We start from the raw sequence: 27,341 nt of genomic DNA on the forward strand, positions 1-27,341 counted from the left end.
ACCTATCTACCTACCTACCTTGATTAATTCATTCAGATAATGCCAGCTAGGTCAACTTTTACTTTCAGAAACACAAATGAACTGCTTTCAAAACAAGATTTTGAAATGGAGCCCATAATAATATTTTGCAAGGATGTCTCCATCAATGTAAATACTGAAAACTACTAACTGGCAGATACAGTATATATGACGTGTCACTTCATTCTGTAAAAGTCACTGTAATTGGTCATTTCCCTTAGCCAACTGGTGTGTATTAAGTATTCTCAAATGTCTGATAATTTCTAACACTTTATAATAACTTGGTTGTAAAAGGTGACCCAGAAAAGTTGATAAAATTAAGCTTAATAACTGTGATTTCTTATTCTTAAATTTTTTTTTTTTTTTTTAGGCAAATGAGGTTAGGCAAATGAGGTTTGGATATTTCATGAGAAATAGATTAATAACTCAGCAAAATGCAAAGTTGGGTACCACTTGAAAAATTCTACATAGGACCAAAAAATAACTGAGTTAACAAAATGAAACAAAATAAACCACTCTATGCCTAAAGAAAAAAAGAAGAAAATAAAAGTTACATTTCTCCTTTTTTTGTAAAAGGTGAGGGATATTTTCTGTTTACAAAGCTATATGGCACAAAAGTGATAAACTTCTGTTCAAAGTTTGAGAATAAGCTTTCTGAATAATATAATTTATGTATTTGTCCACTTAGCATCTTTTCTTCTTTCCTATGCACTATGGTAGGGAGCTTCGAAGATGGCGCCCAAGGACCCCAACTCCTGATATATACACCCTTGTGTAATCTTCTCTCGAGTGTGTGCTGGACCAAATGACCCACTCCTAATGAACAGAAAAGTGATGGGATGCCACTTCTGAGATTACATTACAAAAACAAAAAGTTCACACAAGGAACTATGGTAGGCTGCTGGCCAAGAGCCAACACAAAGAACTGGGATGTTCAGCCAGCAACCGAGAAGGAACTAAATGCTGCCAATACCCGTGTGAGGGAACTGGAGGCAGATCTGCCCCAAGGCCTTCAGATGAGACCGCAGCCCTGGTGGACAGGCTGAATGCTGAATTGAGATCCTGAGCCAGAGCACCCTGCGGGGCTATACTCAGATTCCTGATCAACAAAAGATAACATCTGTTGTTTTAAGCCACTTAAGTTTTGAGGTAATTTGTCATATAGTGCTTCGGGTTGAACTGTATCCCCCTCAAAATTCAGATGCTAAAGTCCTAATCCCCAGCACCACAGAATGTGACCTTATTTGGAGAAGGAAAACTCATCAAGTTAAACTGAGGTCCTTAGGGTAGGCCCTAATCCAATATGATTGATGTCTTTATAAAAGGGGGACATCGAGACATAGAAACAGGCACACGTAGAGGAAAGACTATCTGAAGGCACACAGAGAAAAGATGGCCATCTATAGACCAAGGAGAGAGGCCTAATACAGATCCTTTCCTCACAGATCTCAGAAGGAGCCAATTCTGCTGACACTCCGATTCCAGACTTCCAGCCTCCAGACTGTTGTGTAAGCCCCCCAGTCTGTGGTAATTTATTATGGCAGCCCTAACAAATTAATCAATGAAGCAACAGAGGATTAATACATACACTTAATTCAAAATAACTTTTATTGGTAGTACCAAATAGCTTCAATGCAGAACTCAAATGGATGACCAAAGCTTCCAAGTCTTTATTCTGGGAAAAAAAGAACTTAGTCTATGTCAGAAAATCTTAGAACACAAGTTTATTTTTTGTTTTTGCTGTTGTTTTAGTTAGGTGAGAGTCTCGCGATCATATAATGTAACTCATTTCAAAAATTTGTGGTGCTGCTGCTGATGTGCCAAGAACTGTTTTGAACACTTAACATATATTAATTCCTCATAAGAACCCTATGAGGTACCACCATCATTAGTTCCACTTTTTAGTACTATTATCATCAACTCCATTTTTAAAATGGAGTTCAGTATCTGTAGGAGATTGGTTCTAGGAGCCCCCACAGATACCAAAATCCAAGGATGCTCAAGTCCTTTATATAAAATGACATAGAACAATGCATAGAGTCAGCCCATACGAATTCCAATTAAACCTTGCCTTTCAATTCCCAATGCTTTTTCTTGCATCCATGGTAATCATTTTTATATACTGGAACACAAGATTTCACTTCTACACGGTTTGGGGAACACAGCTTTAGCTGAATGTTTGATCCAAATTAAAATAAGACTATACCTGGAAAAAGTAATACTAATACTACAGTATTAGTTATCAACATTTTAATAGGAATAAGTTACGTCCTCTACAGAGAACAGGCTTTGAAGCACATGGCAAGACGACCATGGCAAATTTTAAACTGACTGTGCCCTAAGTCACAACTTGTTCATAGGCACCTAAATGAAGACTCAACATCTATCTGTTCTGGGAAATTTCGGATTGGACACTTAAGAGTTAGCCTTTCTTTGGGAGTCTGAATTACAAGCTATAATAAAGCCTAGGAGGTAGTGGCAACCATGCTTCCCCTGACAAAAAAATGGAAATGTGAAGAAAGCAGTTCCCAAAGAGTGAGACAGATGCACAGGAGCAGCCCTCCAATGATGGCTTGATGAAAATCTGACTAAATTTGGTTCCTGGATTCTCCTCAGACAGCACAGCTGCATTTCTGCCCCCAGATCCTTAGTGTTCCCTGCGACACACCCAAAAGACCATCGACTTCCTCTTTTTGCTTAAGTTAATTTGAACTGAGTTACTTGCAATCAACAGAGAACTAAGAGTCAAAAAAATACCTTCTCTAAAGCTGAAGAACGTTATTGAAGGACTAATAACCTCTTGCAAAAAATAAGCTTATCAGTGACAATAATGCAAAGTAAAATATTAAAACTAAGGCAACTAGGTAGTGATAGAGCTCTCAAGTGCCTCACAACATAGTATATCATTCAAACTAGTCACTTGAAGTAACTACAACACAATAAAGGGTTCCAAACCTGTGCTTACGACTAGGTTTTTCTAGGAAAATTCAAAAGGAAATGATGCTTTAAAAATATAATTTTAGCACTGTACTGGCATAAAAAGATATATTGATCAATGGAACAGAATAGAGTCCAGAAATAAAGCCACGCCTATACGCTCACTTAATATACGACGAAGGAGGTAAGAATATACAATGGGGTAAAGACAATCTCTTCAATAAATGGTGTTGGGAAAATTGGACAGATTCATGCAAAAAAAAATAATTTGGACCATCTTCTTACACTGTATACAAAAACAGACTCAAAATGGATTAAAGATTTAAATGTAAGACCCGAAACCATAAAACTTTTAGAAGAAAACATAGGCAGTAAACTCTCTGATATTACTAACAGGACGTTCTTTTCAGATATATCTCCTTGGGCAAGGGAAACAAAAGAAAAAATAAACAAATGGGAGTACATCAAACTAAAAAGTTTTTGTACAGCAAAGGAAACCATCAAAACAAAAAGACGATATTCACTAATAATACATCTGATAAGAAGTTAATATTCAAAATTTATAAAGAACTTATTCAACTTGACAACAAAAAAAAATCCAATTAAAAAATGGGCAGAAGATCTGAACAGATACTTCTCCAAAGAGGAAATACAGATGGCTAATAGACATACGAAAAGATGCTCAAGGTCGCTAATCATCAGAGAAATGAAAATTAAAACTACAATGAGATATAATCTCACACCTGTCAGAATGACTTTCATCAATAAATCAAAAAACAGCCAAGTATTGGCGAGGATGCGGAGATAAGGGAACCCTCATACATTGTTGGTGGGATTGCAAATTGGTACAGTCACTATGGAAAACAGTATGGAGGTTCCACAAAAATTAAAAATGTAAATACTTTTTGACCCAGTAATTGCACTTCTGGGTATTTATCTAAAGAAAACCAAAACAATAATTTGTAAAGATCTATGCACTCCAATATTCACGGCAGCACAATTTACAATAGCCAAGATATGGAAGCAACCTAGATGCCCATCAGCTGATGACTGGATAAAGAAGTTATGATTCACATATACAATGGAATATTACTCAGCCATTAAAAAAATGAAATCCTACCATTTGCAACGACATGGTTGGACCTATAGGTTATTATGCTGAGTAAAATAAGTCAGACAGAGAAAGATAAATATCGTATGATTTCACTTATATGCAGAATCTAAGGAACAAAAAGAACAAACTAACCAAAAACAGATTCAGAAATATAGTGGACAATTTGGTGACAGACAGAGGGGAGGGAGGTTGGGAGGCTGGGAGAATGGGGTGAGGGTCAAAAAAGTACAAATTAGTAGTTGATAGTTGGGCACAGGAAGATTGGCAGAGGGAATGCAGTTAGCGTTAATATGGCTAAGTGGAGAGTCAGGGGAGGGAGGGAGCAACTGGGGGGATCATTTTATGAACATTATAGATGTCTAACCAATGTACTGTATACTTGAAACTAATTTAAATAAATACATTTATTAAAAAACAACAACAATTTTATTCTATGTAGGTACCTACAATAAAAGTAATAATGCTTTAAAGCCAGAATTGAAAATGAAGAAAATCTATTCTAACATAGCCTCTTTTTGGTGCAGAAAACTAAAAGCCATGCAGGAAAGGAGGCTTGTCTAAGTTTACCCAGCCGTCAGCAGTAAAGACGGATTGAAACCCAGCTCTTCTGAGTCACAGCTCAGTTGTCTTGCTACAGTGCAACCGTGCAACAAAGACTATCATGATTTTGATCTTGTCTCCTTGTTCAATAGACAAAACAATCCTAAAACTGACCTGATTCTCTGTTCTGGGCTGGCATGAACCTGCGTAGAAACAATAGGAATGGCAGGCACTTTCTTCCTGAAGCAGATGTGGAGAAGTATTATATCTGTGATGAAAGAAAGAAAAAACCCAGTTCATTCTGAGAATGTTTTAGCATCATGAGTCATTCATTTTCTACTGATTCTTTATCTTCTTATTTGTCACCAATGGTTTAATAGTAGAATACATGAAACACTTTGAAATAGATAAAATTTGCTATTTAAAAATTCATTTAGAATATAGACATTTAAAGCTGCCTTCTTTAGACCATCTGGTTCAGTTTATTTTACTGTTTAGGAAACCGAAACCTAGAAAAGTTATACAAAGAATCAATGACAACACAGTTATTTAATGGCAGAGCCAGGTTTGGAAGCTAATTCTTCCCACTTCCAGTCCACTATTCATTTGTAAATGATATATCACTCTCTTTTGGAGAACCAAATATGAGCAAAAAAGAAAAAAAATCATGTTATTTCTCAGGGTATATTTGTCAAGCATCTGAAGACAAATGTGGTATAGAGCTGAACTGATTTGTTCTATATTAAACATTGCTTACTCATTGAATGTTTATAAATCAACCTTGAGTTATTTAACATGCCTTATTATATAGGACATTTAAATGTTCCTTTTATTTACCATTTAATATTTTAATAGGAAAACATTAGTATATGATTCATGATGTCTAGGTTCTAGTCTTTCTTAACTCTGCTCTCAACAAGTTCTACAGTTTTAATCAATTAATTATTTGGCCACAAAGCTCCTTCATTCAAAATTGAAGAGCTTGGACTAATTCTAATGGAACTTCTAACTCTAAAACATGCCTAAAAATAGCTTTATCTTTTAGTAACATTATGCTTTTTTGTTTTTGTTATATATTTGTTAATCTTTTTGATCTATTATTACAATAGTTTAAACATAATCAGTAATACTGTCTTCAAATATAGTGAATTATCAAAAAACCTATGCAATAACCTAGTTTTGCTGTCTATCTCATTTATTTTATAAGAACCCAACTAGAAGTGGAAGGAAAAGTATTTTTTTAAATCTATCCTTTATGTAGTTTCTAAGAATAATCCTGAATCACTTTTCCAAATCATTCAGTTATTCATCCAACAAGTGGTCAGATGGCAGACACGGGCTTCGTCAGAAAACTTTAAAACAAGATACCTCTAATGAAATACTGAGTGGCATTAGGAATTCAAGAGTCAATGAGTAGGCAGATGTGATGAAATGTCTCCTAAATTGTGACCTCAGAATATGCTTTTGTTATTTTTTAATATATTAATTGCTACATACAACAGTTGTTTATGTTTTAAACTCAAAGCAAAATAACAGAATAAACATCCAGGTATCTGTCACTCAACTCAAGAACTTAAATATAGGTTAGGTTACTGCTAATGTTCTACTCATTTGCTCCTCCCTATCCAGTACCCCACCTCTCTCATCCTTCTGTACCCTGTAACTGCTATCTTATATTTTGTGTATATCATCCCTTTGCTCTTTAAAAAGTACATCACATATGCATGTATCCCTCAACAACATAGTGTTTCATTTTGTTTGTTTCTGAATTCTGTAAAAGTGGTATTAAACAGCTCGTCTTCTAGGGTTTGATTTTTCCATGCAATATTATGTTTTCAAGATTCACCCATGTTGTCGCATGTAGTTGTAGTTCATTCATTTTCACCACAGAATAATTCTACATTGTGTAAGTGTACCATATATTCATTCTCTTTACAATAGCATCTTGATTCCCCCCACAGATTTTTTGTTTTGTTTTGTTTTTGCTAGTCTGAACATTACCGTTAAGAAAATTCTCATATACGTCTCCTGTTCCACATGTACCAAAGTTTCTCCTAAGTATGTGCCTACAAGTTGAGGAATAAGCATATGTTCAATTTTCCATGAGGATGCCAATTTTTATTTTCCCCAAAGTACCTTTAGTAATTTATAATCCCATCAGCAAAAGGGAGTCCATATTGATCCACATCCTCTCCAACATTTAGTAATGCCAACTTAATTTTGGGATGTAAAATGGCATCTAATTGTGGTCTTAATTTGTATTTTCCTTTTAATTAATAATACTGAGCATTTCTTCTAGTTTACTGGCTAACTCATGTTTCCTCTTTTACGAAACACCTATTCATATCTTTTGCTTAATTCCTCCTCAGTTGTTTGCCCTTTACTTATTGTTTCATAAAGTTATATGTATTTTAGATGCTGATTATGTGGTTTTACCCACTCTGAATTACCAAGTAGAGGCAAGTGTTGAGATAAAGCAGAAGCAGAAACAGCAGGAGGCCAGTCAGAACTGAAAACAGCAAGACAGAGTAATAAAGTTTTTCTCAACCCATTTTTGTAAATTAATGCAATCTACAGATGTCTTAAAGTATCAGTAATCTAAAATATTATAGAATTGATCCTGTTTTAGAATCTTTTAATATGAATTCAGTCAAGGGCAAATGTTTTGATATGATTTCAGTATATTCTAACTGCAATATAATATAATTTCAAGTATCAGTTTTAAATAAATCACAATTTAAATCACAATTTAGACAGAGTTCTTATTTTAAACATTTCATATTTTTTTAATTTCGTATTTTGGTTGCCTCCAATTTAGGATAAGTTTTATTGTCAAAGGGGTGAGTTTGAATGTATATGCAAATAGGTACGAAAACTAAATTTCAAAATTATATAAATTAGAACACCACAGAGACCTGGATTCCAGACTTGGCTAGACAGTCAGCTGTACCTTTATGGCCTAACTATGTCTTTAAGTTGGTTTTCTTATACCTAACGTGAAAATTGTGCTCGGTAAATTCTAAGTATCTTTAAATCATACTTTTTGGGTTGAGGATGAGGAAAAAAACTTTTCCAGGTAGCCCCCAAAGAGTTTTAGTTAGGAATCTCTTTCCAAGTGTACACAACTAGACAGACTAAAGAGTAACAAGAAGCTAAATGTCTGAGGGAAAAATTAACAAGCAGGGCTAACACCCTCCTATCCTGGCAGACCACCTAATCAACAGCATCATACATGAAAAAAATCAAAAGCCACATAAAATCTGAATCACTATATTCTGGCCTTGATTCCTATAAAAGCAATCAGAAGAGAACTTCCAGAACCATACTTTCCACTATCTATTACTCAGCTTGAACTTTCTGGAACCATATCGAGTCTAACTAATGCCTCTATTTTGATAGTAGACATTATGCCCCTAGTATTTAAGGACAATGCTCTAGTAAGTCCCGCTTCTCTCTCCTATATTATCAATTTCCTAATTTCCTCCTTCCAGTAAAGCAAAACCATTTGAGAGAAAGAAAGAGGGGGGCGGGGGAAGGGAGGGAGAGCGGATATGAATTTCTCACCATTAGAAAACAACAACCACCTTTTCACTCCACTCACCCTGTCCAGGCTATGGCAAATTTCTTTGATTCCCTTTTCGGCAAAGGTCACAGAAGTGTTGCATATTGTGTCTCCAAGTATTCTTCAATTCACACTGAATATACTCTAAGTAGACTTTTACTCCCCACCATACCACTGAAACTTGGAGGTCACCAACTATCTACATATTGTTAAATCCAACGGCCAGTCAGTTCCATCTTTCTTGACCTACGTGCAGCATTTGGCACTAAGCCCTGATACACATTCTTTACCTGGCGTCCAGAACAAAGACTTCTGGTTTCATCCTATTTCACTGACCATTCCTTCTCAGCCTCTTTTGCTTGTTTCTCCTCTTCTCATTGATCACTAAAATTCAAGCATTTAGCCTCTTCTCTAACCCATCGGGCAAATACTATTGGCTCTGTCTACAAAATAGATCCAGAATCTGATCACTTCTCATCACCTACATCGAGACTTTGACCAGAATAGTAACTATTATCTCTCACTTGGATTTTTTCCCATAGTTTAGCAACTGGCCTCCCAACTTCTACCCTTGTCCTATTTCAGTTCTTTCTCATCAAAGCAGCTAGTGATCCTGATAATCTTACATAAATCATATAATGTAACATCTGTGCCCCAAATCTCCCAATGGCTCTTCATCTCAGAGTAAATGCCAAAATCTTTAAAATAGTACCGAAGAACCTACATAACCCCATTATTTCACACTTCATTTCCTTCTGACCCTTTGCTGTTCCTTATACAGGCTAGGCATATCCCTGCCTCAGAGCCTTTACATTTGCTGTTCTCTCTGTCTAGGTGCTTTTCCAAGGGATGACTACCTCTGCATGTCTTACTCCCTCGTTATCTTCAGATCTTTGTTAAATATATCCAAGGCTAAGTTTTTCCTATCTACTCTATTTAAAAGGGTAACAATTCTGCTCCCAGCATCCTAACCCACTTCTCTGATTTTTCTCCAATGTTCTTAATACTCATTTATTTCACTTCTATTCCTGTTTGTCTGTGTCCTCCCACAAAAAAACATTTGTTTGGTTTGGTGCTACATCTTCAATGCCTAGAAAAAGGTCTGGCATATAGTAATCATTCGATAAATATTTTTTGAATAAACAAATACTCTCTTGAGGTTAAAAATGACAATTTTTCTGAGTTTACAAAACAAGATAATCTAAAGAATTTGGGGACAACAGCTAGATTCTTAGTAAAATAATCATTCTAATAGTTCTTCAACAGATAAATGGTAATGACAATAACCTCTAAGACTTCAGTAAATGGTACAGCTTAAATATATAAACTTAAATAAATCAATATAATAAATAGTTAACCCCACCTCCCCAAATTAGGTTTTAGATTCTGGTCAACCACAGAGTGACTCATTTATTTTTTGCTAACTACTGTCACATTCAACAATGACTGCTTTACAGAGCCACACCACCAACACACAGGAAAATATTATAAAAATGTTCATTCCAAACTGGTTCCAGACAAAGAACCAAGTTCTTTATAAATAAGGAAAGTCTAAAAATAAAGGGCAGTTATTTGTTAACACTTTGTTTGGAAAGATACAAGTACATATTTGAGTTGCAAATATAAGAATACAAAAATTACCCTTATACCCAAAGTCACCAACTGTTAATGTTACCCCCATTGTTTTATTATGTGTTCATGTGCTCTCTTGCACTTTCTTTCTATTCACATATACTTTTTCTTCTAAACCAGTTGAAGATAAATTATATATAGCATGGCCCTTTGTTCCTTTGCTTTAATGTCCAATTCCTAAGAACAGAGATTTCTTTTATGTAACCATAGTAGACTTATCTTCAGTAATTTGAATACTGTTAAATATTTTAATTTATCCTACCATCCGTATTCCAATTTTCTTTCAAGTGATTCAAAAAGAGTATTTTTCCCCATCCAGTACAGGATCCAGTCTAGGATCAGGTCTCTTAAGCCTTCTTTAATTTGGACCACTTCCACAACCTTTCTTTGTCATTTATGACATTGGCTGATTTTGAAGAACACGGTTCCCTCCCCTTTTTATTAAGTAGAACTTTCTTCATGTTAGATTCGTCTGCTGTTTCTTCATAGTTAGATGCAGGTTATACAGTCTTGGCCACAGTACTACATAGATGACGATGTAGTATGAGGTGTCAAGGTGTTATATCTGGAGTCACATCGTATCCACCTGCCCTATGTTGTTGCTGGGTTTCACCAACATGCAATTCCTCTTTTACACCTTGCAAATAATATGCAGTGTGTGGGGAGACATCTTAAAACCATGGAAATATCCTGCTCCTCATCAATATCTTTCCTCAATTTTGTTATGATTCTTACAGTCTAATCTTTACTATGATGGCTACAAAATGATGATTTTCCAACTCAAGAGCTCATAATTCTATTATAAGCAAGAGACCTCCTTCCTCTATTTATTTGTTTATTATCATTATGGATAATGAATTCCTATTTTTAATGGTTCATAATTCATTATTATACTTATTAAATAATCAAATTACCATATCAGATTTCACCAGTAGGAATTCCAACGGGCTTCTTGTGCCATGTCCTTATTAAAAAACAAAAAAAGTCTATGGCCATGCCACCTTGAACGTGCCTGATCTTGTCTGATCTCGGAAGTTAAGCAGAGTCAGGCCTGGTTAGTACTTGGATGGGAGACCACCTTGGAATACCAGGTGCCGTAGGCGTTTAAAATAAATAATTTTTTTTCTTATTTTATAGCATTAAAAAAAAAAACAAGTTCACCTCACGTGTATCCTATCTGGACCTGTAATCAGCCATCTCTTTGAGGAACTCCAGTTCCTTTGTGTTGGGGAACAGCATTAGAGACCAGAATTTGGGAGTTAGGTGTGTTCGCTGCTCTTTGCTTCTTAGCCTTTTTGTTTGATAGAACATACATATATGTTCATACACATACATGTGTGCATATATACATGTACACATACATATACAAACTAATTTAAAAAATAATATATTCACACTGATACCTTCTATTGCAATCCATACCCACAGGATTCATTTTTGCCTTCCCCCATTCCATACTTGCATATCCCTCCTTCCACAAGCCCTGGCTCTAACAACCTAAAGTATTTATTCAATTCCTAATACACAAATGACCCAGAGTTGCTCTGTCCACATCACTACAAAAAAATAAACTCTACTACAAAGAGTTCAGGATTTGTTTGCAACCCCTCCCTCTCACCTCCAGATGAGGGTAAATAGTCAAAAACCGTGTCAATAAATTACTTAGGTTCATTCTTCCTTCTCCTTCAATGTAGGTACAGTACTAATTTAAATATAATCTGGTTCATTGTTTCAGTGGATTAGGATTTTCTCCATTCCCATCTTTATTCTGAATATGGACAATAAAGTGCTTTGAAAAGTCAAAACTGTATGAAAAAGTGTACTGTGAGAAGTTCCATTCCCGATCATAAACTTTTGGTTCCATTAAGTCCCACCCTAGCTCCTTTTTGTAAAGTTAATCAGATACTTGTTTTATTCCTCCCCTCCCTTTTTTACACAATACGTAGCAGTCTATATCTGCTTGTTTATACAAACCAGCTCAATCCAGATTGGAGGAAGCTCTTCCCTAAGCATTTTACACTAGACCAGCATCATCTTATACCAAAACCAGACAAAGACATTACAAGACAAGAAACCCAATATACTTTGTGGACACAAATACAAAAATTTTAAACAAAATATTAGCAAGCCAAATTTGCAATATATAAAAGAGATACTACATCATGATCGAGTGTAGTTTATCTCGGAAATACAAGGCTGGTTTAACATTAAAAAAACTGATCATATCGACAGAATAAAAAAGAAAAATTGTATGATAATCTCAATAGATATGAAAAAGCATTTGACAAAATTCAACAACTATTCATGATTTAAAAAACTCTTAGTAAACTTGGAATAGAATAAAACCTAACCTGATAAATGGCATCTTTAAAATAAATGCAGCTAACATCATATTTAATGGCAAAAGACCAAATGTTTTGTTGTTGTTGTTAGGCGAGGCGACCTTTGGTTGACCTCACAGATTGCAAGGACCTTGTCAGTTTACAATCCCTTATTTTTATTTTTTACGCCTACTGCATCTGGTCTTCGTAGGTGGTCTCCCATCCAAGTACTAAACCAGACCCGACCCTGCTTAGCTTCTGAGATCAGAGAGAATTGGGCTTGTTCAGGGCGGCATGGCTGTAGACAAGACCGAATGTTTTCTGTCTTTAACATTATACTAGAAGTCCTAGCCAGTGCAATAAGATATGAAAACAAATAAAAAGCATACATTACAATGAAAGAAATAAGACTGTCTTTATTTCAGGGACACGACTGCCTATACAGAAAACCCTAAAGAATCTACAAAAAAACCCTACTAGATTTTATAAAGGAATTTAGCAAGGTTATAGTATACAAAGTTCAATACACGAAAATCAATCGTGTTTCTACATGTCAACAATTACATATATAAACATATATCTATAAACATGTATATATACAAACACATATATATTTATATAAATATAAAATGCTATTTATAATAGCATCCAAAAAAAACCATGAAAATGCTTTGGGATAAATTTAACACACTGTGTGCAAGATATATATTCTGAAAACTCCAAAAACATTGATGAGATAAAATCAAAGACGACCTGAGTAAATGAGGAGATATACCATACACACAAATTGAGAGACCCAACATAGTTAAGATATATGTCACGTCTCTCCAAATTTATCTATAGATTCAATGTGATATCAATCAAACTTCTAGTAGACTTTGTTTTGGAAACTGATAGGATGATATTAAAATTTACAGGGAAAAGCCGAAACAATTTTGAAATAGAACAAAGCTGGAGGCTCATACTACCTGATTTACAGACGTTTTATAAAACTGCAATAAATCAGTGATTTAAATCAATATGGTCAAATGATTTTTGACAAAGATGTCAAGTAACTCAATGGAGAAAGGAAAAATTTTCACCAAATGGTATCAGGACAGTTGGATATCTACATGCAAACAAAAGAATTTCAACCAACCCATATACCATGTCACATACAAAATTTAACTCAACATGGACCACAGGCTTAAATGTAAAACCAAAAATTATAAAACTTCTAGAAGAAAACGGTACAAAATTATTGCGACTTTGGATTAGGCAAAGAATTCTCTGATGAGATATACAGTACAAGACAAAAACTGACAAACTGGATTTTATCAAAATTATTTTCTGCTCTTCAAAAGACACCTTTACAAATGAAAAGAAGCCACAAACTGGGAGAAAGTATTTGTAAAATACACACTAAATAAAAGACTGGCATATCCAAAACATATTAAAAAAACTCTTATAACTCAATAATAAAATAAGCAATCTCATGTTAAAAAGAGCAAAACAATTTAAAAAAGAAGATACAGATATCAAGTAAAGCACATAAATGCTCAATATCATTAATTATTCATGAAAAGCAAATGTTGAATAATACTGCTAGGAACATCAGACTTTCTATGGACACGTGCTTTCACTTCTCTTGGGTATATATACCTAGGAATAAAATTTATAGTTCATAAGAAATATGTTAACTTTTAGAAGAAACTAACCACTCTTTGCTGAAGTGGCTGTATCTTTTCACCAGCAACATATGACAAAAGGAAATGCCTAGTTGTTCCACATCCTCACCAAATTTAACATTGTCGGACTTCATTTTCAGCCATTTTGGTGGGTGTGTAGTAGCATCACTCTATGGTTTTAATTTGCATTTTGATGACTAGTGATGTTGAGGATCTATGTATTTGTATCTTTCTATGTAGTGTACTGTTCACACTCTGGTATGCACCTTTTCAGATATTTTCTATGCTGAGCATATATGTGTATATATGTGTGTGTATATGTGTGTACATATATACACACATAGATGCCTTCATAAACAGCATATATGGCATTTTAGAATTCGATAAACCAAAACCTAAAAAAATCTTAAATGGAGTTTACAAAGCTGAGGAACTATAAAGCATGAAATCAAAAAAGGGAAAAGAGCTACGTCAAGTAAGACAAAAATAAAATTTTAAATATAGTCATTGAATGAGGCTTAAAATCTTGTTTAAGGTTTGGGAACTTACAGAATGTATTATTACTTCTGTAGTAGATACTTCTTGGAGTGACCAGAGAGCCTACATCCTTATTTTTTCTGTGCCATGAAAGAGCAGAGGATAAATGAGAGGGAGATTTAGGGAATGGCTATTTGAATCTCTCACAACCAGGCAATACAACCTAAAAAAATTCCTCTCAGGTGTTCACCAGAATCCTGCCACTGCCAAAGCAAACGAATCAAAATATAAAGCCTCTTTAATAATCGGGTTGATAAGATGACCCACATCACAAATCAAGTCAGACTCCTTCTCCAGCCAACCTGGTCCTTCCTTACTCAGTAGGTTCATGAAAACAACCAGGTGGCAGGAAAAGCAGGTATGCAAGGGATCAATTGCATGGACTCACTCAGACTGATTTCACTGCCACTACTGTTGAGAACCCATTTGCCTGAGTCTCTCATAGGTACTACCTCTTGGCAAATTACATCAAGCCCTTTGTGTTACAGAAACGGTGATGGCTGGTCCTCATTATGAGACACTAATTCTTTATTTGCCTCTGCTGGCAAATATTAAATTCACATGCTGTCCTGCAGGATATCAAATAGATTCTGAACCACTAACCAACACAGGATGTCTCCCACCTCCAGAATACACTGGATGTGGGAACCAAACAATGATAGTGGTATCTTTTCCACTCTTACAGTTTTGTTTCTTGTCTCAAGAACTCTGGAATCTGCTGATCTACAAATTTTAATACCCAAGGAGAAAATACCTATACCAGGAGAAAAAAATAACTGTTTCATTCTATTGGAAGCTGAATTCATGGTGTTCGATTTGATTTCCTTACGACAGTAGAAAGACAAACAAGAAGAAAGACTATCAAGGAAAAGAAAAGTTGTTACTATACCTTTAGGGGCTGGGAAGACCATGAGAACTCAGGGGAATCACCTGGAGTATCTTCTGGTAGTACTGTGCACAGTGTCAAGGTTAGTGGAAGACCACCACCATTCCATACAGTTCGAACTACTAGGAACTCAGACCCTTTCAAGAAGGAAAGACTGGCTCAGCTTGTTAGGAACAGAATCCCGATAAGCAAAGATACCAGCAGAAGGCAACAGAAATATGAAATCTGAAGTGAAACAGGTTAGGGTTTGTGCACTGATGCAAAACTAAGGATTGTAGCAGCCATTTATTTCCTTACTAGTCACTGGTATATAATAAGCACCCCCCATCTTTCTCTTTAAATGCCTTTTCTTTTTACTTCTTTTCTCTTTTCCCCAACCATGCTGATGGCAAGTTAGCAGGAATTAAATTTAGGTTGTAAAATATCAAGAAAGAATCACAGTGAAATGAGGGGCAGCATATCACCCAGAATCAATAGCCCTAAGGCACTATACCTCCTGATGTAATACCTCAGCTTGCATTTAAATTTTGTCTCCTAGAAAAAGTGCTTCAATAGAGGGCATAGCAGGATTATTTCTACTTTTATGTAAGTGGGGAGAAAAGTGAGAGGAAAAAAAGAGAAAAAGAAAGGGGCGGTTAAACTATGAAAGGGTGGACTATTCTAGATACCTCCTGGAGGGCTACCAAGCTTTGATTTCTCTTTTGGGAATGGCCCCCAGCACACAAGAGTAGATGCCCAGAGTTGTAACTATACATCACCACCTTGGGCCTGCTGGCTCTGGTAGACAGATACCTGATTTGAACAGGGCTAATATCATCCCTTCCTGTTGGAATACAAAAATTGAAAAGGCAAGGCAGAGACATTAAATCTTTAGAGCAAAGTCTCTTTAATGGTGGGGGTCTAGAAAGAAGGTACTGATGAGATCCCTAGAGCTCTTCTGGTTTCAAGCCCGATTTGTTCAATTCATCATTCAATTTCCAGTACTAGTTCCAGAAATGCCTTTTGTCACCCCATAAGCTAGTATTAGCTAACTGCAACCCAAAAAATGTTAATATGACTTCTACTAGGAAGTAAAAAAGGTGTGGAAGGTTCTCATTTTAACGTCAAATTATCATATTCATACATTTTTGTTGCTTCCTCTTACCCGACTCAAAAACTAAACATTGTGTGCTTTTGCCTTGAGCATTGTGACATTAGAACCCTCGTGCCTAACATGCATTTTCACATCCTATTTTGCAAGAAAGCATATTTACTCCAAAGCTACAGTTTGTTCATTTTAGCAGCAGTTTCCTGTTAAGACGTTAAGGCATCAGCAATCCTCCGCATCTCGTGATGCCACACCAGTGCCAATGAAGCAAACGACACAATTACTGATTAACGATGGAAATGAATGTTTTCCTTAGAAGACACTTAGTAGTATATCTAAAGAATGTTTCTGCTCTCCACGTACCTTGCTTCTCCTACCACTTAAATCCTAGATCACCAATGTGGATTTGTGACAAGAGGTATTTAAGGAGTCTCAGCCCCAATCTTCGACTCCAGATCAAGTTCCATTAACATTACTTCACTCAGCCTTTACAACCCAGGTTAGATAAGGTACGGTTCCTAGCTAGCTCTGATACCCACTCTGTTCTACTCCTACTCTTTCTGCTGTTCTAGCCCTGTTTATACCTCAGTAATTATAACTAAACTTCCGTTTTGACACTTTTGGAGGTTTCCAGTATAGTGCCTGCTTTGTCTTGTACCAGGACTGGGATGCCCGTTTTCGACTCCCAGTCCCAATCCCAAGGACTGGTATCAGGCCATTATCTAGAATTCGGTACCCACAGAAAGAATTCTCTGGCCACCACTCATAAAAAAAATATATATATGTATATACACACACACACGCACACGCACACGCACACGCACACGCACACAACTCATTAATTCTCATTCTCCTCCCCCCCAGCTCAAGATTTCATGTGCTTCTTTACCTTGAATTCCCATTAACAATAGGCTACATGGATGGCTCTCTGGCTGTTCTACTCTTGACAACATCTGTTGTTTAGGTGCGATTGGCTCGAACATGCAGCACTATTTCTAAGTGTGGACTCATTCTAGTCTGTCCTACATAATGGTAACCTCTGCCTTACTCTAAAACTTGGCCTTCTCTCTCATATCACAAATACATCGAAACTCTCAATTTTTGAGAAATAATAAAAGTAAGCAAACTTAAAGAATTTAGAAACAAAGTAATTAAATAAAAGTATTTTCTAAATAGTATGAATTTGAAACATTTTAATATAATAATATTAAAATAACATAATATTCCTGGACACGTACATGCCAAACTTTTTTTAAATCACCAGATTATCATTTTTAAAGTAGAGAAAATGACGTTACATTTTGTAAACATATTCTATTATAGCATATAGAAACGACCATTTCATTCCCACAAGTTCTAGCTGTAATTTGACACAAAAACAGATAAGGTACATCAGAGCATTCCAACAGTGTATCTATCTAATCATATAAACTAGTATCTCTTTTGATCAATGCTGAATTCTTCTTTATGAAACAATTAAATTTCTAATTCCACTTAGTGCCAAAAAATAGAATTCTCGGCATTTTTTCCAAAATCTAGCTTTGTTATTAATAATAAACCTTTACAAAAGTTGTCCTTTCCTGGATTTCTCTACCTTGTTTCCTAAAGATCAAGCTACGAATGAGATCATCATGGATATAAACAAAAACTGCAAAGCAGCCCAAGATTATAGACAAAAAGTATGTGTATATTCACCTCAAGTCCCTCATAATCCAAGAGAGCTATAGTAAAAACAAGTACAAGGGATAATAAGGAACTCCAAATACTGGGGCTAGGGAGGAAAGCCAATGAAACCTTAAAAGAGATGTTGTTACCACATTATTTAATTGCCTGTTCATAAGTTAAAATAATTTACTAGCTCTGTGAAAGGAACATTAGTATCTTAGTTTAATATTTCAACACACAAAGTAGAAACTCTTAATGAATGAAAAAAAGAAATCCGGGATGCAGATAGCTAGTAAGGAAGTGTCAAATGTACTCAGCTTATACTGCAATATACTCATCATGGAATGACAACTGCCAGGGAAGACCTTTCTAAAAGAAAACCAAGTGTGATGTGAGTTCTACATTCCTTTTCCCAAAGATAACTCCCTACTGATCAATAAACACAATGCAAAATGCATCTCATATCACAGATTAATTTCATTTGCTCTTACCCTTTCACCAGGTGATTACTTTCCTCTCTTCTAATTTTATTACTATAATTCTTTCCCTTAATCTAACACTACATTTAAATTTAACTTCTAAAAATCCATTTTACTACTTGTTTATTTCAGTAGGCCTTCTCTCTTTCAGGCATTTGGGAATGAGTTACTAGCCAATTTATTTAGCTTCTAAATTGCTATTCATAGAGATGTTATAGTGAGTGGAAGAAAACAGATTGAGATTGGATGGAAAAATAATGAAATTTCATTTTAAATATAACTCCAATAAGCCACAGCATTCTTTACTAAAGTAGTCACTTTTCCATCTTTAAAGTTTTTTTTAAGTAAAAATAGGACTTTTTTATTGATCTCTTAATGATAACAGATATAAAAGTCTAATTCAAAATCTGTGCATAGTACTTATCTCTGCTACTTAGAAGAATGAGACAAAAACTAAAAATACCAAAATCAATGTAGCTAACAAGCTATATAAGAGCATTTCTAAACTTTAACTGACAAAAGCACATGCGGGTATGATTAATATCATAATCATGCTGGATGTTAAATAACAACACCAGGGTAACAATTAGGTACAGGAATGCAACCAGTCTTCTTCCATTAAAATAGTGCTTGCCGAACAGATCTTCATTGGACTGGAATGATGCTCTGTCAGGTGACATTAGGATATGCAAAAGCAACTATTAAACTCTGTGCTAAAGTGTATATCAACAAGCAGAGGAAAAAGAAAAAGGCTGGAATATGAGGATCCTTTTAAAGATCTTTCAACACTGGCAAGCAACAGTCAAAAAGTGGCTCATTTTTTATTAAAGTATTAGGCTGAGAAAATTCAAAGTACATGAAAATCCATAAAGAGAACAAAAGAATAAGCTTTCTTAAAAGCAAAACAAAAAGAAAAACCACTGCTCTTCTCCAGGCTATGAACAAGGATCATTAGTATTATCATCTCAGACTCTTTTGCACATTTCCCCCCAACCCTGCCCCAGCCACACAAGTGCATATCGGTAGTAATGGTGGCCTTAATGCCTTTTTCAGCAGCTGCTATGTCTTATCCTGCTTCCCCATCCCCTCCTGAAAGCATAAACACCTATGCCAACCCCTGTGGTGGTTATGCAACCTAACACAAGCTGGGAATCACTGAACTTATTTACTCTGGTGACTCAGATTTAAATCTAGGTCTCTGTGGAAAAGGAGGTGGAGAACACAAATCCATGTTATGATACCATTTTTCATTAATATTTTGTATAACTAAGGCAAACTCTTTATATAGGTTTAATGAAGAAATTAGCTTTCAGAAATGCCTGAGTTTTGACTAGGTACAGGTCAACATCGCTAGACTGAATTACACAGGGTAGAACAATTAATTCCCTTTTACAAAGAACTCTCATTTTTTTCTTCTTTTTCCCTCATTGTGTTGCCTTCGCCACACTATCCTTTCCTTTCTTTCTCCAGCATCTTCTTTAAGCCACCAAACTACCTCTTAGCAATGCTGAACTTCACAATGTCAAGTTTTTCAATGCTATTTCCCTCAGAGATAATAGAAATATTTTAAACACTGGAATTTAAGAAATAATAAAACAGCAATAAATTAGTTTTCATCTTGACCACAGAGATAACTCATCTAATTTGTCTCTGGACTTAGCAAATGAAATGAAATATATAAAGCACATCTGTCGTTGACCCAAAAGATCAAATTATCTTTAAAAAGAATGCTAGGGAGGTTAGTTCAGTTTTCATGGTGACCTAGTTATAAAAATGCTTCAAGTGCAAAAGTAAGGTTTTCATGTTAAAAATGTTTTTTTCCTAAGGGTTTTACTTTATTTCTAATCCTTATCTTCATTACTTAAATAATATTTTCAAACTAACTTTTTTCCCCAAGAAACCTCATCTGATTCATTGATGGTGAAATCAACTGATTTTATAATTTTCCGTATTTCTTATATAAGTAAATTTCATAGTTTTTACCAAGAAAATTCTATCACTACCCCTGATATTCAGATCAAACATCTTGGGCTTCCCCTAATCATTTCATCTAAAAGTAATCTTTCTACTTACTAAATGTCCACAGGACTTCTATACCTCTCAGACAGAGTAATCACATACTGTTTGATTATGTATACATCTATCTTATCTCCACTATATTATAAAGTGATTGAGAACAGAATTATCCACGTAGCTCCTATAGTATCCAGCACAGCACACCATAAAATATTAAATAAATAGTTTAGGAAAAATAATTGTAGAATTATTAATTCACATTATGGCATGATTTTAGAGTCTATTCACAGTGTATCGCCATTTGAGGAAATAAAAACTTGGTTCCCAGAGCCAGTTTAATCCATTATACTTGATCTAATTTAATCATTCGCCATTAAATAAATAAATCAAGCTAAACAAAATTATCAGGCAATCTACACATGATTTTCCTAAAAATAATTGATATAGTTTATTTTTATTTCATTCTTGTTTAACTATGGTATTTATCATCTAAATCACCTAATACTATGTTTTAATGAGCAATGTGCCATAGAGAAAAAAGTTGGGCTTTAGAGTCAGAAAGGCCAGCCTTTAATCAAGGAAATCTGATTAATTTACTGAGGGTTTTCTAGGGCAAAGAGAATAAAGAAACATAATAAAACATTATTAGCATTCTCTCACTCAATAATGAATAGTTTTAGAATTCCCAGGAGTGACAGTAAACACTTATTTTCTTAAGGTACAATTTTCTGACAATATACTATTACTTACATAGACTCGTTCACTCAATGCTTACTGAAGGCCAATTACATGCTTATGTACATGCGTAGAGAATAAAATTTAATGAAATACATTATGTAACATGTAGTAATGTTCTACAGCTGTTTACTCAACTACACTATTAACATCCCTTCTACTTTTCCAAAATCTCCTCTATATTCAACACAGTGATAGCAGGTACTTAATAAATATCCCTTGGCTAACTGCCAACATTTCTTTCTTTATATCCTGTTACGTATTAAGAATGAAAGTTCCCAGTAAGTGAATATTGCAGTGATTAAATAAAGACGTCCCAGCAAAGAGGAATTAAGAATGCCACGTAACTGAAATTTTACATGAATATATCTAAGTCTATGAATTAACTACCTGATGGAAAATGATCAGCCATTGCCTAATTACCTGTCACCCTTTTATAGGAGGTGAAGGAAAACATACCCTTGGTTTGCTGCCTATGGAAACAAGACACGGAATCTGAATCTGTATATGCTAACCTCTTCACTCTCCGAGAACAAATATACCAACATTCTTCTGTCAACATTTTTCAAAATGAACATGATTATGCTTTTAGCAATAAAATACAAGTCAGTACGGTATTACAGTTATATAAGATGTCACCATTGGGTGACAGGTACATGGGACACTACCAGTAATTTTTGCAACTTCCTGTGAGTTTATAATTACTTCAAAATTTAAAAATATATGTAAGGTAATGCAATTTGAATAAATGTTAGAGAAATTAAAACAAATAAATACGTTGCTTTTCTCAACACAAACACTAAAAATGTACTAAGATATTGGGATATTTTGAGAAGATACTTGTGGGATTCTTTTTAAAGTGTTGAGTCCCATATATAATAATTAATCATGTCCTAAGTTATGCAATTTATAGGGCAGAATTTATGTGTGTGGATGCTTTACTTAGAGCAAGGCAATAAACCTACAAGGTTCTCTGCAGACAAATTGTTTGTCTAAAGAAAACAGCAGATAATACAAAATAATTTTGGCATGACTTTTAAATATCAGATAATGTCTATGTAACAGATTCCTATTTTTCTTAGGCTAATGTTAAATTAATTGGCATCCTTTAAGTCCATACTGGCTGGAGAACAGAGGGAAACAAGCTAGGAAGAAGCTGGATCTGGTATTAAAAATGTAGCAGATTCATCAAGTGTTACCTATTACACATGTTAAAAATCACCTGTACCATGCTCCCTCTCACAACATAGGTACCAAGGGCTTAAGAAACTAAGGAAAGCTAAAAGAATTAGCCTCAGAATTCAATTATCTCTATTACCTAAGGGTCTTGGAGTGGAAGGACTGTCAACAGATAAAGAACCAGAGGCCACATAGGATAGGTGACCTGCTCAAAGTAACAGAGCTCTCTAGCAGCAAAATAGAACAAGAATTCACATCTCTTAATTTCTGGGCCTCTAAAGTGCCATTATAAATAAGCACTTATCTTTTACAAGTAGTAATAATGAATACTTTAAAGAGATTAGGCCAAACACAAAAGACTCAAACAACTGTACTTAGTTGGAAAAAAAAAAAAAAAAATCTCCAACCAGTCTTCTAAACCCCAAAATAGTAGTACTTTAAATCGACCATGGCTTCACATATATCTAGTTGATTTAAAGTTACTAATCTCAACTTGCAAGCTCACCAAAATAAATAATTACAGTAGCTCTTGACTATTAGTGATTCAGTTTTCTCAAAGCTTAAAAGTATCTGCTATTGTGCTCTTTTGTGGAACATCACAAAACAATGATATATTAAGTTTAAAATAACTAGATGCATTAACATTGTTCCAAGTCATATATTAATATAGTATATACAAATAGAAACTGGTGTCAAAAAATTTTTTTTTAACTTTATGGGAAAAAATTTAAATCTAAGTCATTAATAATTTTCCCTGACTTAAGAAAACCAGTGTACAAATAGTAAAACCATTCTGTTAGAGAAATAAAACCAAAGCCAATAACGCAGTCGAATAGCAACAATAAAAAAAAAACACATACCCTAAATAAAATTAAAAACTCAGCACTTAGTGAAATTACAAAGTAGTTGGTCAAAATACAAATAGTACCCACATTAAGTGGGCTAATATATACAAAGTGTTTTATATACTAAAAATACTACAGGGCATATCATCACTAGGCTTGTCACAATGGATTACAACACTGTGGAAGATCGATAATCTAGTATTTATAATCTATTATACATAAGACAGTCTACTGCACACAATAATTTTTGGTTAACCAAAAATGGAGGGAAAATGGCATATCACTGGAGACATTACTTTAAATATCTGCCTTAAGTCTTACAGCTTCTGTACATACAATATTTAGGATCTTCCAATGACCTGCCCCACCAGGCTCAAAATCATGCAGGTACTTGCGGGGCGAGGGCGGCGGGTGGACAGGACATGGAAGCCTGAGATGTAAGGACTGAGGCACTCAGAATGGCTTAAGATGATACCTAGTGTTCTGGGGTTGAAGCGTCTGTGCTGGAGCCTGACACTTCTAGACTCAGTGGTGAGCACAAAAACACCCAAAGGTCTGCACTGATACAGTCAGGTCAATAAACCAACTGTAATTGTTTGTTTAATCAAATGAAACACAGTTAAGAAATACTGTTGACCTTATTTCTTGTACTAGACTTTTTACACTCTGCAGGGCTCCTATTGAGTTGTTTATAGAAGTGATTTTCTAGACCTATCAACACCTTGTTTACTAAAGATTCAGGGGGGCTAGTAATAAAGTAACCTCAAAAAATTCCCACCAAAGAAAGGAAAACAGAAGTGTGAATGAGCCAAAACACTGTGCACTGAATCCTATCTATTTGGCTTGGAGAGAAGTTATCTACATTTCTTTATTATTAAATATGTTTATAATGAATTCATTAATCGATGCATTTCCAAAGTACTTGGGATTTCTTGAGCATGTGATTAGAGGAAGGACAAGGCCATCGGGAAACATGTTAAGAGATTTGGGGGACGCTTACTCATGGGTCTAAGGGAGAGAGAAGAAAGAGCCAGAGGCCGGCATGTGGATGTGCACTCGATCAGTCACCAAGTATTTACTGAGCACCTATTACATACAGCTCATTGCCCTGGCACTAAAGGTACACTGGTCAGCAAAACAGAATGCACACTCATGTGAGCTAGCAGTCATTACCCAGTTTTCAATGATTAATCCCATTTTCAGCAATTCTGTAATTCAACAGATATTAATTCAATGAAATAGGAATTCAAAGGTTAAAAAAAAAATCTTGAAGTTCACTCTGGGGAGACAAAACAATAAAACAGCTATTAAGTATAGGTACTACAAAAAGGTGCTAAGGGAACACAGGGGCGGGGATAAACTAAGCACTATTCCAGTTAGAAGGAAAGCAGGTGAGGGTGGCATATGGCGTACTTCAGGAACTTCAAGTAGGAGACAGAAATGCATCTCTGTCCATGCCTGGAACACACTCTAGGCTCAAACTCACCAAGCTGAGAAGTCAAAGTCCTTACACTGATCTCCAGGCTCTGCATACCCTCCACCACTGTGATCTCAGCTCTCCCCTTCCTCCAGCCAACCCCTTGCTGTTCTCTGAACAGGTCAAGCACTCTCCTGCTTCCAGCCTCAGCACCTGCTCTTCTCTCAGATCTAAAACTTTCACTCCCTCAAACACCAAGTCTCTGCTCAAAAGTCACCTTAACAGAGAGGCCTTCTCACAGAGAAGTTATGAGTTAAGGTTTGCCTCTATAAATGGCAACCCCATCCACACCTCAGGACCCTAGTATACCCTTAACTCCCTTATCCAGCCTTGTTTCTTACCAACTGACAATATATATAATTGTTATCTGTCCAACCCCCGCCCCACTAGAATTTAATCTCCTTGATATAATTCCATCACCTAGCATTGAGCAGAGTAGATAGCACACACTCAAATCTAAAAAATGAAAAAAAAGAACACTGTCAGATAAGACTGGAGAGGCTGGAGCCAGTCATACAGAGCTCTGTATAGACTAGGAGTCCATGCTTTAATGGCTCTTCGGTAATGACTTAGGATCTATTAAAAGATTTTAGGAGGAAAAAAATGCATATTGGAACGATCACCATTTTATATTTTTCAAAATCAAACAGAAAAAAATTCATTCTGGAAAGGGTATGAGGGGAGTTGATGAGAAAGACAGCATTTAGAAGACCACTGTACTACTTCTGCAGAAAATATGGATCCGAATAAAGCCTTTGAGGAGCAGGGGGTTGAATAGGAAAACTATTTAGAAGATAAAAGTAATTGGACCTGATGTTTAACAATATGTGGAAACTGAGGAAAACTGAGGAGTGCAAGATGAGTGCCAGGTTTCCATCTAAGTGACAGAGTACATGACAACGGCATCTATTCAAATTGAGAGGACAAGAGGATGGAAGACATTTCGGGGGAAAGATTACGAGTTAAGGTTTGGACATGTTGAGGTTAACATACCAAAGGAACATCTCAGTGACTATGTCTAAACCGGCAGTTGGATATGTGAATCTAGAGCTAAGTAGTAAAAGTTGAAAAAATGCTTTATAATTTGAGAATTTTTTTAATTCTAAACTTTTCTTAAAGAAGGTAGCTTAAAAAAGCCACATTAAAGAAATGTTAGCAGTTAAGTATTAGAATTCTCTAATGATTACTTTTAAAAAAGCAATTCTAACAACAACAAAAAAAGCAATCTTAATAACACAAAAGACAAATGCAAAATAAGAAACTCAAGAAACATCCTTTAAGTGCTATAGCCTTCATAGTGAGACCATGACTGATGACCAAGTCAAAAAAGTTATTTAGCAATGTCTGTCATAAACTTTGTAGTGGTTCATATTCTACTGAAAATAAATATTAAGAAGTCAAAAACGTTAAAGGAAATCACTACACATATAATGGCTAAAATTTTAATAACTGGAGATACTAAGTGCTAATAAGGATGCAGAACTGAAATTCTCTTACATTGCTACTGGCAGGAATGCAAAACAGTATACAGTCATTTTGGAAAACAATTTGGCAATTCAATATAAAGTTATCGACATTAATGAATATATACTTATCATAGGACCCAGTGTCCCACTCCTAGGTACAACCCAAGAAAACTGAAAACATTTGTCCCTCACAAACACCTGTACATAATTGACCAAAACTCGGGTCAAGTCAAATGTCCAACTCATGAACAGATGAACAAATTGTGGAACGTCGTTATAATGGAATGCTACTCAACAATATAAAGGAACACACTCAATGGTGTGCTAAAGTGGGCTAGTACCAGCTGGTGCGAACCCGGTTAAATTGATAGGAATTTTGCCAGCTGGTTTAGGTAGCTTAATACAGGCCACGATTAGAGTACTTACGCTGCAATAATCAGCAAATGCTACAAACCAGGGATTATTTTTCCCCTTTGGAGAGCAGGCTGCTACAATATTTATCAGCATACCACCAAATAAACTATTGATACACACAACAACTTAATGAATATCAAAAGCATTATGCTAAGTGAAAGAAGACAAAAAATACTATATATTGTATGATTTCATTTATATGATATTCTAGAAAAGGCAAAACTATAGGGACATTAATTAGTTAACAGTTGCAAGGGGCTGCAGGTAGAGGAAGAAGACTGACTACAAAGTGACATAAGAAACTGTGGTGTGACGAATATGTTTTATATCTAGATTGGATGGTGTTTATCCAATTGTATACATTTGTCAAAACTTTTACTGCATGTAAATTATATTTCAATAAACCTGACTACAAAATAACGAGAGGAGCCATTTATCTCATTTCTTTTCTGGATGATAAATGCATCATATATACAAAAGGGAAACTGGAACTTCTCAGTAGAACTATCAGAAAGGCAGATTTTACTCACATAAATAGAAAAAGATTTAAAATGTCAAAAAAAGGAAATGAAGTGATTGATTAGAGGGGCTATAGAAATGGCCCTACTTTGGCTATGATTTCAGACTAGTATCATTAAGAAAGGTAAGTACCACTAAGGTCTCTTCCTACTCAAGAGTCAGTGACTCTAAAATTCCACGATATTGCATGTTTTAAACATCTCAGATCCACTTTTCGATTTTAACAAAACACCAGTTACTCATTT

At 35.2% G+C, this 27,341-nt stretch overlaps 1 protein-coding gene and 1 pseudogene across 11 annotated transcripts in view; one reads left to right on the forward strand and one right to left on the reverse strand.

Annotated features, from left to right (window-relative positions):
- Positions 1-27,341, reverse strand: part of WDFY3 (WD repeat and FYVE domain containing 3) — a 226,914-nt gene that overhangs the window by 197,300 nt on the left and 2,273 nt on the right. For 10 of the 11 annotated variants that reach the window (XM_039845638.1, XM_039845639.1, XM_039845634.1 and 7 more), the window contains exon 2: positions 4,784-4,877. The exons of the other annotated variant lie outside the window; for it this stretch is intronic. The gene's annotated coding sequence lies outside the window, so the exon portion shown is untranslated. The remainder of the gene's footprint in view (positions 1-4,783; positions 4,878-27,341) is intronic. 11 annotated transcript variants of the gene reach the window in all.
- On the forward strand, positions 10,788-10,906 carry LOC120588422 (uncharacterized; annotated as a pseudogene).

Source organism: Pteropus medius, unplaced genomic scaffold, assembly GCF_902729225.1.
Source record: "Pteropus medius unplaced genomic scaffold, Ma_sr-lr_union100, whole genome shotgun sequence".
Classification (NCBI taxonomy): Eukaryota; Metazoa; Chordata; class Mammalia; order Chiroptera; family Pteropodidae; genus Pteropus; species Pteropus medius.